This window comes from Elephas maximus, chromosome X, assembly GCF_024166365.1.
Source record: "Elephas maximus indicus isolate mEleMax1 chromosome X, mEleMax1 primary haplotype, whole genome shotgun sequence".
In the NCBI taxonomy this organism is placed as follows: Eukaryota; Metazoa; Chordata; class Mammalia; order Proboscidea; family Elephantidae; genus Elephas; species Elephas maximus.
In genome coordinates, this window is record NC_064846.1 from 35,940,299 (window position 1) to 35,952,693 (window position 12,395).

The 12,395-nt window shown below is 41.9% G+C and overlaps 1 long non-coding RNA gene across 1 annotated transcript; it reads right to left on the minus strand.

Annotated features, from left to right (window-relative positions):
- Positions 1 to 9,604: 9,604 nt before the first annotated feature.
- Positions 9,605 to 12,159, minus strand: LOC126069308 (uncharacterized). The gene is made up of 3 exons (XR_007515906.1): positions 10,973 to 12,159; positions 10,718 to 10,803; positions 9,605 to 10,087 (listed from the first exon to the last, which is right to left on the minus strand). It is a non-coding gene; the product is annotated as an uncharacterized LOC126069308 (long non-coding RNA).
- Positions 12,160 to 12,395: the final 236 nt, after the last annotated feature.

Below are 12,395 nucleotides of genomic sequence, written 5' to 3' on the forward strand. Positions count from 1 at the left end.
TCCTCTTTTCCTTTATAAAATTTATTAATGTCAGCTCCCCACTCAACTGTGACGTCCATGGCAGCAGGGGTTGTGTCTCCTTTGTTCACTGCAGTATCCTCGATGCCTGCTATAGAGTAGGTGCTCAGTGAGAATTTTAGTTGGATGCAGAGAGACAGCACAATCTGCCCTGTAAGTATTTTCCTCCATGAGAAGCCTGGCAAAAGAAGTAAGTGACCTAACTATCCCCTCTGCTTTCTCACTCTGCCATCTCAGAAGATTTACCCAAGTTCTCCCTTGGATAGGAAACAACCTCTCTCTTCCTTTATACCTACCATCCTTCAACCCACCCCATCCTTCCAATTCTTGAAACACAATGATCCTCTCACATCTCAGTCCAGCTTTTCTTTTCCCTATTTTTTAATAGAAACTGGATATACAGAAATATTTCACTTTCTTCGTAATGTCACAGTAAAAAGAACAACAATCCAAGGTCCATGATATATAGTAAATGACTTTTAGATTCAATGTCAGGTTGATAACAGCAGCTGCCACTGCTCAGTTCTAGTCAGTTGTTGCCATGAGGAAATGGGGGCCCTGTGTGCCAGAATTTCCATTTTCCAGGAGAAGTCAGGAATCTGTATTTTTGTATGTACTCTCCCATTTTTTAAATACTGGCAACTATTTTTTTAATGTGAATAGTGCTGGCTAAACGGAGCATATCTACAGGAAAGATGTGGCCCACAGTCTACTAGTTTGTGACCTCCAAATTGCAAATAACTTAACTATAATCTAATGAATGAAACCAGCAGTACAATAAGAGTAAAAGCAACAAACCACAGGGACACATACAAAGGAACAATCACCAACCACACAGTGTAATATGAATAAAATAGATCCACTTAAAAAAAAAAATAGGCCAAATGGCCCATGTGGGTAACAGCATAACCAAGGCAGTTATCTGTGCCCCAACGTTTCTTTGGCCTCCTGAGTCACACAGCTTGTCCAGTCATGGTCCGTGACATACCAGTTTGTCTATCTTTTGCTTCCTGGATCTTGCAAAGAAGACAGGAAGTGAGGAAGCAATGATAGTCAAAACAAAGAAAATAAGCTTAGAAAGGAACACAATGTTCTTCCAGAAAAACATTAGAGGAAATGAGTTCAAGAAAGCTGATCCTTTCCAGACATAAATCCATCCCATATGAGCAGCTGGTATTTGACAAAGGCCCAAAGTCTGTTAAATGGGGAAAAGACAGCCTCTTTAACAAATGCTGCTGGCATGACTAGATAACCCTCTGCAAAAAAATGAAACAAGACCCATACCTCACACCATGCACAAAAACCAACTCAAAATGGATCAAAGACCTAAATATAAAATCTAAAACGATCAAGATAATGGAAGAAAATAGAGGGACAATGCTAGGAGCCCTGATACATGGCATAAACAGTATACAAAACATTACTAACAATGCAGAAGAGAAACTAGATAACTGGGAGCTCATAAAAATCAAACACCTATGCTCATCCAAAGACTTCACCAAAAAAGTAAAAAGATTACCTACAGACTGGGAAAAAGTTGTTAGCTATGACATTTCCAATCAGCACCTGATCTCTAAAATCTATACGATACTGCAAAAACTCAACTACAAAAAGACAAATAACCCAATTAAAAAATGGGCAAAAGATATGAATAGACACTTCACTAAAGAAGACATTCAGGTAGCTAACAGATACATGAGGAAATGCTCACAATCATTAGCCATTAGAGAAATACAAATCAAAACTACAATGAGATTTCATCTCACTCCAACAAGACTGGTATTAATCCAAAAAACAGAAAATCATAAATGTTGGAGAGGCTGTGGAGATACTGGAACACTTCTACACTGCTGGTGGGAATGTCAAATGGTACAACCACTTTGGAAATCGATTTGGCGCTTCTTTAAAAAGCTAGAAATAGAACTACCATACGATCCAGCAATCTCAGTCTTTGGAATATATCCTAGAGAAATAAGAGCCTTTACACAAGGAGATATATGCACACCCATGTTCACTGCAGCACTTTTTTCAATAGTAAAGAGATGGAAGCAACCAAGGGGCCCATCAATGGACGAATGGATAAATCAATTATGGTATATTCACACAGTGGAATACTACACATCGATAAAGAATAATGATGAATCTGTGAAACATTTCATAACATGGAGGAATCTGGAAGGCATAATGCTGAGTGAAAATAGTTGCAAAAGGACAAAAATTGTGTAAGGCCACTATTATAAGAACTGGAGAAATAGTTCAAACAAAGAAGAAAATATTATTTGATGGTTATGATGGGGGGAGTGAGGGAGGAAGGGAGAGGGGTTTTCACTAATTAGATAGTAGATAATTATTATTTTAGGTGAAGGGAAGGATAACACAATACAGAAGAGGTCAGCACGACTGGACTGAACCAAAAGCAAAGAAGTTTCCTAAATAAACTGAATGCTTCGAAGGCCAGTGTAACAGGGGTGGGGGTTTGGGGACCATGGTTTCAGGGGGCATGTAAGTCAATTGGCATAGCAAAATCTATTAAGAAAACATTCTGCATCCCACTTTGGAGAGTGACTTCTGGGGTCTTAAATGCTAGCAAGTGGCCATCTAAGATGCATCAATTGGTTTCAACCCACCTGGAGCAAAGGAGAATGAAGAACACCAAAGACACAATTATAAGCTCAACAGACAGAAAGGACCACATAAACCAGAGACTCCATCAGCCTGAGACCAGAAGAACTAGATGGTGCCTGGCTACAACTGATGACTGCCCTGACAGGGGATCAACAAAGAACCCCTGAGGGAGCAGGAGAGCAGTGGGATGTAGACCCCAAATTCTTGTAATAAGATTAGACTTAATGGTCTGACTGAGACTAGAAGGACCCTGGAGGTCACAGTTCCCAGGCCCTCTTTTAGCCCAAGACAGGAACCATTCCCATAGCCAACTCTTCAGACAGGGATTGGACTGGACTATGGGATAGAAAATGATACTGGTGAAGAATGAGCTTCATGGATCAAGTAGACACATAAGACTATGTTGGCATCTCCTGTCTGGAGGGGAGATGAGAGGGCAGAGGGGACTAGAAGCTGACCTAACAGACAGGAAAAGAGAGGGTGGAGAGAAGGAGTGTGTTGTCTCATTAGGGGGAGAGCAATTAGGAGTATATAGCAAGGTGTATATAAATTTTTGTATGAGAGACTGACTTGATTTGTAAAATTTCATCTAAAGCACAATAAAAATTAATTAAAAAACTGATTCTTAGGCATTTATATTAATAGTTCATTCCTAGAGGCACCTGTTGAATTTAGCTATTTTTATTTTAATTTCTGATATTATACTTAAAAAAAAGCCAACCCATTGCCATTAGGTCGATTCCAACTCATAGTGACCCTATAGGACAGAGTAGAACTGCCCATAGGGTTTCTGAGAAGCAGCTGGTGGATTCGAACTGCCAACTTTTGGTTAGCACCCATAGCTCTTAACCACTGTGCCACCAGGGTCCCTTACATTTTAAGACCCTCTATTAAGTCCTTTGGTGCCCTGGTGATGCATGGTTTCTGGGGACACCTAGGTCAGTTAGCATAACAAAGTTTTATTAAGAAAAAGTTCTGCGTCCCACTTTGGTGAGAGGCGTCTGGGGTCTTAAACGCAAGCAAGTGCTCATCTAAGATTCATCAATTGGTCTCAACTCACCTGGAGCAAAGAAGAATGAAGAACCCCAAAGACATAAGGTAAAGATGAGCCCAAGAGACAGAAAGGGCCACATAAACCAGACACTACGACAGTCTGAGACCAGAAGACCTAGATGGTGCCTGGCTACCACCACTGACCGCCCTGACAGGGAACACAACACAGAATCCCTGATGGGGCAGGAAAAAAGTGAGGTGCAGACCTCAAATTCTAGTAAAAAGACCAGACTTAATGGTCTGACTGAGACTGGATGGACCCCAGAGGTCATGGTCCCCGGACTCTCTGTTAGCCCAAAGCTAAAACCATTCCCGAGGCCTACTCTTCAGACAAAGATTAGGCTGGACTATAAGACATAAAATGATACTGGCAAGAAGTGTGCTTCTTTGCTCAAGTAGACACATGAGACAATGTCAGCAGCTCCTGTCTGGAAGCCAGATGAGAATGCAGAGGGCGACAGGAGCTGGTTGAATGAACACGGGGAATACAGGGAGGAGTGTGCTGTCATACTGTAGGGAGAACAACTAGGGTCATATAACTATGTGTGTATACATTTTTATATGAGAAACTGACTAGAAATGTAAACTTCCACTTAAAGCACAATTAAAAAAAAAAAAAAACCCAGATTCCTGGACGTCTAATAAATACCAGGCAAGAACAACAGATTGAACAAAGGGAATTCCAGTACAATTAGCTGTTACTGTCCATTTGAATGGAGTATATCATTCACATTCCTTAGGATGCCCTAAAGGCTTGTGGGGAGCATTTCCTCATGACATTTCTGGGTTTATAATATCCTTTTGAGGAGTCTCTGGCTGGCGCAAACGGTGAAGCACTTGCTATGAACCGAAAGGCTGGTGGTTCAAATGACCCAGAGATGCCTCCGAAGAAAGCGCTGGCAATCCACCTCTGAAAACTCAGCCATTGAAAACCCTATAGAGCAGTTCTACCCTGACACATATGGGGTCGCCAGGAGATGGAATCCACTCGATGGCAACTGGTTTGGTGTTTTCTTTTTTTTTCCTTTTAGATATCCTTTTATTGGTTTCATCAAATATATACAGAAGCTGTCGAGTTCTAAATCAGCTTCTAGAACTTCTACTCAAAAACTAGTGTTAAAGCAACTTGATTCCACCTCCCTAAACTTCATAAAGCAGCAGGTCCATACCTGTCACTGACCTCTCTCCGTGGGATAACTGGCTTCGTTTTTGTTTCCTTCCTCCACTTTCTTTAAAAACGATATAAGGATGTCATATTATGACTAATGATTTCTCTCAAAAAGTGAATTGCATTCACTTTGATTTAGTATCTAAATACTTAGGCCTGGAAAAATTCCAGAGCTTCCTCAGAGTAAGGCCATTATTTTATTTTTATGGAATGAAATTTGTGTGTCACTTTTTTTTTTTAACTTTTATTGTGCTTTAAGTGAAAGTTTACAAATCAAGTCAGTCTCTCATACAAAAACGTATATACACCTTGCTATTTTTTTTTTTATATACTCCTAGTTGCTCTCCCCACAATAAGACAGCACACTTCTTCCCTCCACTCTCTATTTTCATGCCCATTTGGCCAGCTTCTGCCCGCCTCTGCCCTCTCATCTCTTCCCCAGACAGGAGCTGCCCACCACATAGTCTCATGTGTCTACTTGATCCAAGAAGCTCACTCTTCACCAGTATCATTTTCTATCCCACAGTCCAGTCCAATCCCTGTCTGAAGAGTTGGCTTTGGGGATGGCTCCTGTCTTGGGCTGACAGAAGACCTGGGGACCATGACCTCTGGGGTCCCTCTAGTTTCAGTCAGGCCATTAAGTCTGGTCTTGTTATGAGAATTTGGGGTCTGCATCCCACTGCTCTCCTGCTCCCTCAGGGGTTCTCTGTTGATCCCCTGTCAGAGCAGTCATTGGTTGTAGCCAGGCACCACCTAGTTCTTCTGGTCTCAGGCCGATGTAGTCCCTGCTTTATGTGGTCTTTTCTGTCTCTTGGGCCCATAATTACCTTGTATCTTTGGTGTTCTTCATTCTCCTTTGCTCCAGGTGGGTTGAAACCAATTGATGCATCTTAGATGGCCACTTGCTAGCGTTTAAGACCCCAATGTGTGTCACTTTTTTAAACTCTTCTAAGAACCTTCAAGCCCGTGGCTTCATAGAGCCTCACAACGTTCCCATAAGTAAACTGGGCAGTAAACTGACTGACAAGAAAACTGAAACTGGAGAAATCACGTTATGTTCCCAAGGTTACTCAGCAACACTAAGATTGGATCCTAGGACCCTCTCCCATCTTCCCCAGATGATTGTTACAAAAGGTTTCTTAATAGATTCTCCCCTAAATAAGTAGATTGATCAAATGACCAGAGTTCTGGTCTGCTGAACATGTTGGGACAATTTCCTTTACTTGTCCGTTTCAGAGCAAAGACTATATCTGAGGATATCCAATCAATATTCCCCAGGTCTACATTCAGTTCTTTGGTACCTGGTTTAAGTTTTTCATTTCCCTGCACCTCTGTTTTCTCTTACAAAATAATTCAGTATCCCTGCTGTTGGTCCTTCGAGCAAAATGAAAAGAAACCTTCCCCACTTCAACACCAACACTTCAGTTTTTCATGCCATTTGTCTAATTTCAGCACTAAAAAACCCAGTGGAAATGGCAACACTAAAGACTAATAACCACAAGATGGCAGGATTTACCATTTCATCTTTTTCTTGCTTATATCATTTATTCATTCATTCATTCAAGAATTATTCTTAATATCATGTCACTGAATTGTACATGTAGAAATGGTTGAATTGGTGTATGTTCTGCTTGTACATATTCTCAGCAACAACAAAAAAGAAAAGAAAAAGAAAGATTTTTTAAAAAAAGAATTATTTTTTTGTGCGTCTACTGGGTATCTAGTGTTTTTCTAGGAATCAAAAGGTTTACAAAGGAGATACACTATGTGATATGGTTCCTGCTCTTGATGAGCCTGTAGGGAAAGAGACACCTGAGAACATTTAAATGAAACCCCATGATAATGTGTGATTATGGGCCAAATAGGTCAAATGGGTGATGCAGACCACTGTATGAGTTTACAACGGCCATGGGCCATTAGAGTTAGGGAAGTGCATGGTAGAGGTGAGAAATGAGCTCAGGTTTGAGGGATGAATATAATAGGTTGAAAAGAAAGAAGAAGTCCCAGGCAGAAGGACCAGTGTGAGTCATGCTACTGAGGTAAAAATGAGCAAAATATGTGCCCAGGTCAATGATGGGACTAACCTGGTTATATCAAAAGGATATTGGGTAAACAAAAAAAAAGATTGAAACAAATTAGATCTCCAATGATTTTGCTAGAATGATGTCCACCATAAAAGCTAAAGTTATCTATTAAGTTTGCCACTAACTATACCCTTCAGGCAGACCATTTGACCAGTCTAGCTTCAGTTGCCTCATTTATAAAACTGAAGTTTGAACAAGATGGCCTCCAATAACCTTTCCAGAGCTGAAAAAGAGGAAGAGGGAGAGACGAGACGGGGGCGGGGGGCGGGGGGGAAGCAGGGAAGAGGTAGGAAAAGAAGAGAAAGACAAAACGTTGATTCTAAGTTCCTAGCAATCGCTCTATGGCCTTTACATGGTTCAGTTGCAAATATGAACAGTAGCAGTCTAACATGGTGGTTAGAGTTTGGGCTCTAGTATTAGCTAAAAACAAACAAAGAAAAAAGTTGCCATCAAGTCGACTCCAACTCATAGTGACCCTATAGGACAGAGGAGAACTGCCCCCACCCTGGCTCGGTTTAAATCTTGGATCAGCCACTTAGTAGGTATGCAACATTACACAAGTTAACCTCTATAAGCTTCATTCATTAATTCAACATATGTGTATTAACATTTTAGTATGTGCCAAGCCCAATGCTGTTGCTGTGTGCTGCAGAGTCGATTCTAACTCATAGTGACCCTATAGGACAGAGTAGAACCGCCCCCATAGGATTTCCTAGGCTGAAGTCTTTATGGGAGCAGATTGCCAGATCTTTTATCCCACAGAGCAGACGGTGAGTTTGAACCACTGACCTTTCAGTTAGCATCCAAGCTGCTTAACCATTGTGCCACCAGGGCTCCTTAGCCCTATGCTAGTTATTGAGAAAAATAAGACAGACAAGGTCTCTTCTCTCATGTTTTGTAGAGGAGACTCAACCCATTGCCATCAAGTTGATTCAGACTTACAGTGACCCTATAGGACAAAGAACTACCCCATAGAGTTTCTAAGGCTGAAATCTTTACGGAAGCAGGCTGCCACATCTTTCTCCCGCAGGGTGGCTGGTGGGTTCAAACTGCCGACCTTTTGGTTAGCAGCCAAGCACTTTAGCCACTAGGGCTCCTCAGGGAAGGCAAGGCAGGCACGAAATGCAGGGCCTGGCAGTCAGGAAGAACATTCAGGGCCCAATTATGTTTGTTGTATACAATTGCCCTTGATAAAGGAACCCCCCGCCCACACCAAGAAGCAAATAAATAAATGAGTTTTCACCTGGGCAACCTTCTCTTAGGTACCCTGCCTGGTACTTGAACCATTCTGGAGACTGGCAGGCTGCTAGACTCAGGGTTCTGTTTGCACATGTACTGTCCACTACCACCAAGGCCTTTTACAGACTGACATCAGTTTTGAGGACTTGGGAGCTATGCTATATCATAAAAACACAAAGGAGAAGATAACCATTGTTTTTTGCCAACTGGACTCTATCAGCTGGTGATACCTGGGATCCAATTCAAAAATCAAGTTTCTAGCACTACAGTGAACAGTTACAGACAACATCCTCAGGTAAGGTGCCCTGGAAGGTGGGGACCCTACGTCAGGAATGACTGAGGAAAGGGCCTCTAGAAGAGAAGAGTGGCAAGGAAATACAGGTTCAGGTTCTGGAACTGAGACACCACCTCCAAAATACTTTCCCTAAGCTTGCCTGGGGTCAAGTAAGCTCTAATTCAAGAAGGTGAGTGAGCCCTGCCTCACACTTTTTCACAGGCCTTCAGAATGCTAGTTTCAGCCCTCACCTACTGTAGTGAGAGGGACAGGCTGAAATCTCATAGTGGAGTATGGAAAGGCTGTGACCTGGAGGTTGCTTATTTTCCTCCAAGGTGAGAAGTGAGATGAGAACTGACAGGATCCAAGTGTGTGCCGCGGCGACAGCATCTACCTTTCTCGAGGAAAAATGAACTGTGGCAGCCAAAGTGCTGACAACCTTGTTTGACTTTTGACAAAGATAGTTGCTGCTATTGTTAGTTGCCACTGAGTTGGCTCCAACTCATGGCAACCTTATGTATAACAGAATGAAACGTTGCCCAGATCTGTGCCATCTTCATTATCATTGACATGTTGGAGTCCATTGTTGCAGCTATTGTGTAGTGCCTTCCAACCTGGGGGGCTCAGCTTCCAGCACTTTATCAGACAATATTCTGTTGAGATCCATAGAGTTTTTACTGGCTACTTTTCGGAAGTAAATCACCAGGCCTTTCTTCCTAGTCTGTCTTAGTCTGCAAGCTCTGCTGAAACCTGTCCACCATGGGTAACCCTCCTAGTATTTGAAATTCTGATGACATACTTCCAGCATCATAAAAAAAACCCATTGCCAAAAGTTGATTCCAACTCATGGCAACCATACAAGACAGAGTAGAACTGCCCCATAGGGTTTCCAAGGCTGTAAATCTTCATGGAAGCAGACTGCCACATCTTTCTCCCATGGAGTGGCTGGTGGATCTGAACCACCAATCTTTTGGTTAGTGGCCAAGCACTTAGCCACTGCACCGCCAGGGCTCCAGCATCAGTTACCATTAACCATTGCCTTCAAGTCGATTCTGACTCATAGCAACCTTATAGAACAGAGTAGAACTGCCCCACAAAGTTTCCAAGGAGCACCTAGTGGATTCGAACTGCCGACCTTTTGGTTAGCAGCCGTAGCTCGTAACTACTACACCACCAGGATTTCCTCCAGCATCATAGCAACACACAGTCCACCACAGTACAATAAACTGATAGACAGGTGGTGGGACAAAGATAGCAGTGTTGCCGAAAACAGGATTGGTGAAAGCAAGGAAGGAAGGGCAGGGTTACATCAGTAGCAGTGCAGTGCCTGGGGGGCCTCAGCAGCAACTGTAAGTATGGCCCTGAAGGAGGGACCAGAAATTCCCTGACAGGTCACATGCAGGCCTCACCTTTAGCAGGAACACCACAACTGAGGAGCCAAGAACCACCACAGAGGAGATGACAGTGGGCAAAGGCGATGGCAGAAACACTGTCTAGGATTAGCAGAAGGAGGCGCCTGGGGCATTTGGTTTTTTTTCTTGATGGTGTGCCAAAATCTGTCAGGGAAGGACTTGATCCCCTGCTCACATCTGGATTGGAGAAGGAGCTGTCCTCTTTTTGACTCATCTGGGGATTAATGGAAGGAAAGATAAGTGGGTCTTCCTACGTAATGACTCCAGGTTTTTCTCCCCAGGAAGCTTTCAACAGAGTTGAGGCTTTATACTTGTTTAGACATAAATTCAAATCTTAGTTTTACACTTATTAGCCTGGGCAATCTATTTCACTTCTCTATATTCTAGTATTGGCATCTGTAAAATGAGGATGATAATACTTATGTAATAGGGTCATTGTGCAGGTGTCAATGTCTGACATCTAGTAAGCACTCAGTTAAAAAAAAAAAAACCAAACCCATTGCTGTCGAGTCGATTCCAATTCAATTCCAACTCATAGCAACCTTATAGGACAGAGTAGAACTGCCCCATACGGTTTCCGAGGAGCACCTGGTGGATTTGAACTGCTGACCTTTTGGTAAACAGCCATAGCTCTTAACCACTACGCCACCAGGGTTTCCAAGCACTCAATAGATTGTTATTATTACTGTAATTCGGGTTGATTATTATAAATTTTCATCCGAAAGAAAACAGTTTTGGATAGTAAGAAAAAAAAACATAGGTTTTGAAGCCATACAGATTCAGGGTTGCATCCTGCTCCACCACTAACTCTCTATGCTTAACTTGAGCAAGTCAGTGTCCTTACCTGTAACGTGGGACACTCCAAATGACCATCAGTATCCACCTCATAGACATTGGCAGATCCAGGTTTTGTGGGGCCTGAAGTTTATACTATTTGGGTAAAATAAGTTAAAATAAAGTACAAAATTGGGTATAATTCTAAACGTTTACTTAGAACGAGAAAATAAATCACAGGAGATTACAAAATTTAAAACCGACAAGTGCCACAAACATCAAGAATCAAAAAAAATAATATTTTTCATTAAATTAACTGACATACCCCTACACTGCCAGTTTCCCTAATTTTTGGTGGCATATCCTTTGATTGCCTCTTCATCTGATACCACTTTTGTAGTATAATTTCTGTAGAGAGAAGAGAAAAAACAATTTAGTTTTTCCTGAGAGTTTAGGAAAGTCTCTTTCAGCTTCACAGCTCACCACTGGTGATGTCATGTAAATTTCCTGACTTGTAAACATTTGGGAGAATCTCTATCAATTCTTTTATATAGTAGCTGTAAGATTTTAGGATGTGTCAAGGTTTTTTATGTAGTGACTAATCTTAAATATGCTTTGAATTGTCGACTTTATAAGTGCTCCCGAAAGTCATTCCTACACTGGTACAGCCAGCAATGACTTAACTATACATAGAAGTGATGACAAACCACATAAATGTATCCCATTAATTCCAAATAAATGTATCCCCCACTCAACTTTTCTTTGGTTAGATCCCTAAAATGTCTGTTTTCACTCCAACACCACTCAATCTGAGGAGAAGCACAATGGAGGGGAAGTCAAAATGAAAAGAGCAGGCTTAATGAATTGCAGTTATAACTTACCTTCACTAATTTTACAAAAGCTTATGACCATGTGAACTCATAAGGCCCCTCCTGAGGACTTGAAAGGGTCTATGCAAGGGAGAGGCCCTGAGGCTTAGGTTTCCTTAGCATCAAAAGAAATCTGCCTTTGCTCACAGGTTTGTTGATAGGATTTTATCAGTTGCCGCTGAGTCAATTCTGACTCATGGCAACCCCATGCGTGCAGAGTAGAACTGCACTCCATAGGGTTTTCAAAACTGTGACCTTTCGGAAGCAGATCTCCAGGCCTTTCTTCTGAGGTTCAAACCTCCAACCTATCAGTTAGTAGTCCAGCGCTTAACCAATTGTGCCACTGAGAGACTCCGTTGATAGGATTAAATGAGATAATTTAAGTGAAAACGCCTAGTACTGGGCCTAGCTTTTGTAAATATTACCTTCTTCCTTCCCCTGGTGAAAATAATGCCTATGCTACTCAAACAAAAACCAGGCTCCACATGGCCAGGTCTCCGCATAGAATTACATATAAGAAAACAGTCTAACAACAGAGTAATTTAAAAGCACTGGCTAAGTTCCATTCACCCTAGTCTCCAATTCAGCTTCACAAAAAGAACAGCTCTAGTAAAGACAGTGTTCTCCATAGAAAGCAAAGAAAAACAGAAAATGTGAAAAGGCTAAAGTGTCTTCTGGGTAGGGAAGAGGAAGACAATACTCAATTTTTTAATACATCTTGTGCTTTCACAGAAACACTGGTGGCATAGCTCTTAAAAGCTATGTCTGCTAACCAAAAGTTTGGCAGTTCGAATCCACCAGGTGCTCCTTGGAAACTCTATGGGGCAGTTCTACTCTGTCCTATGGGGTAGCTATGAGTTGGAGTCAACTTGATGGCAA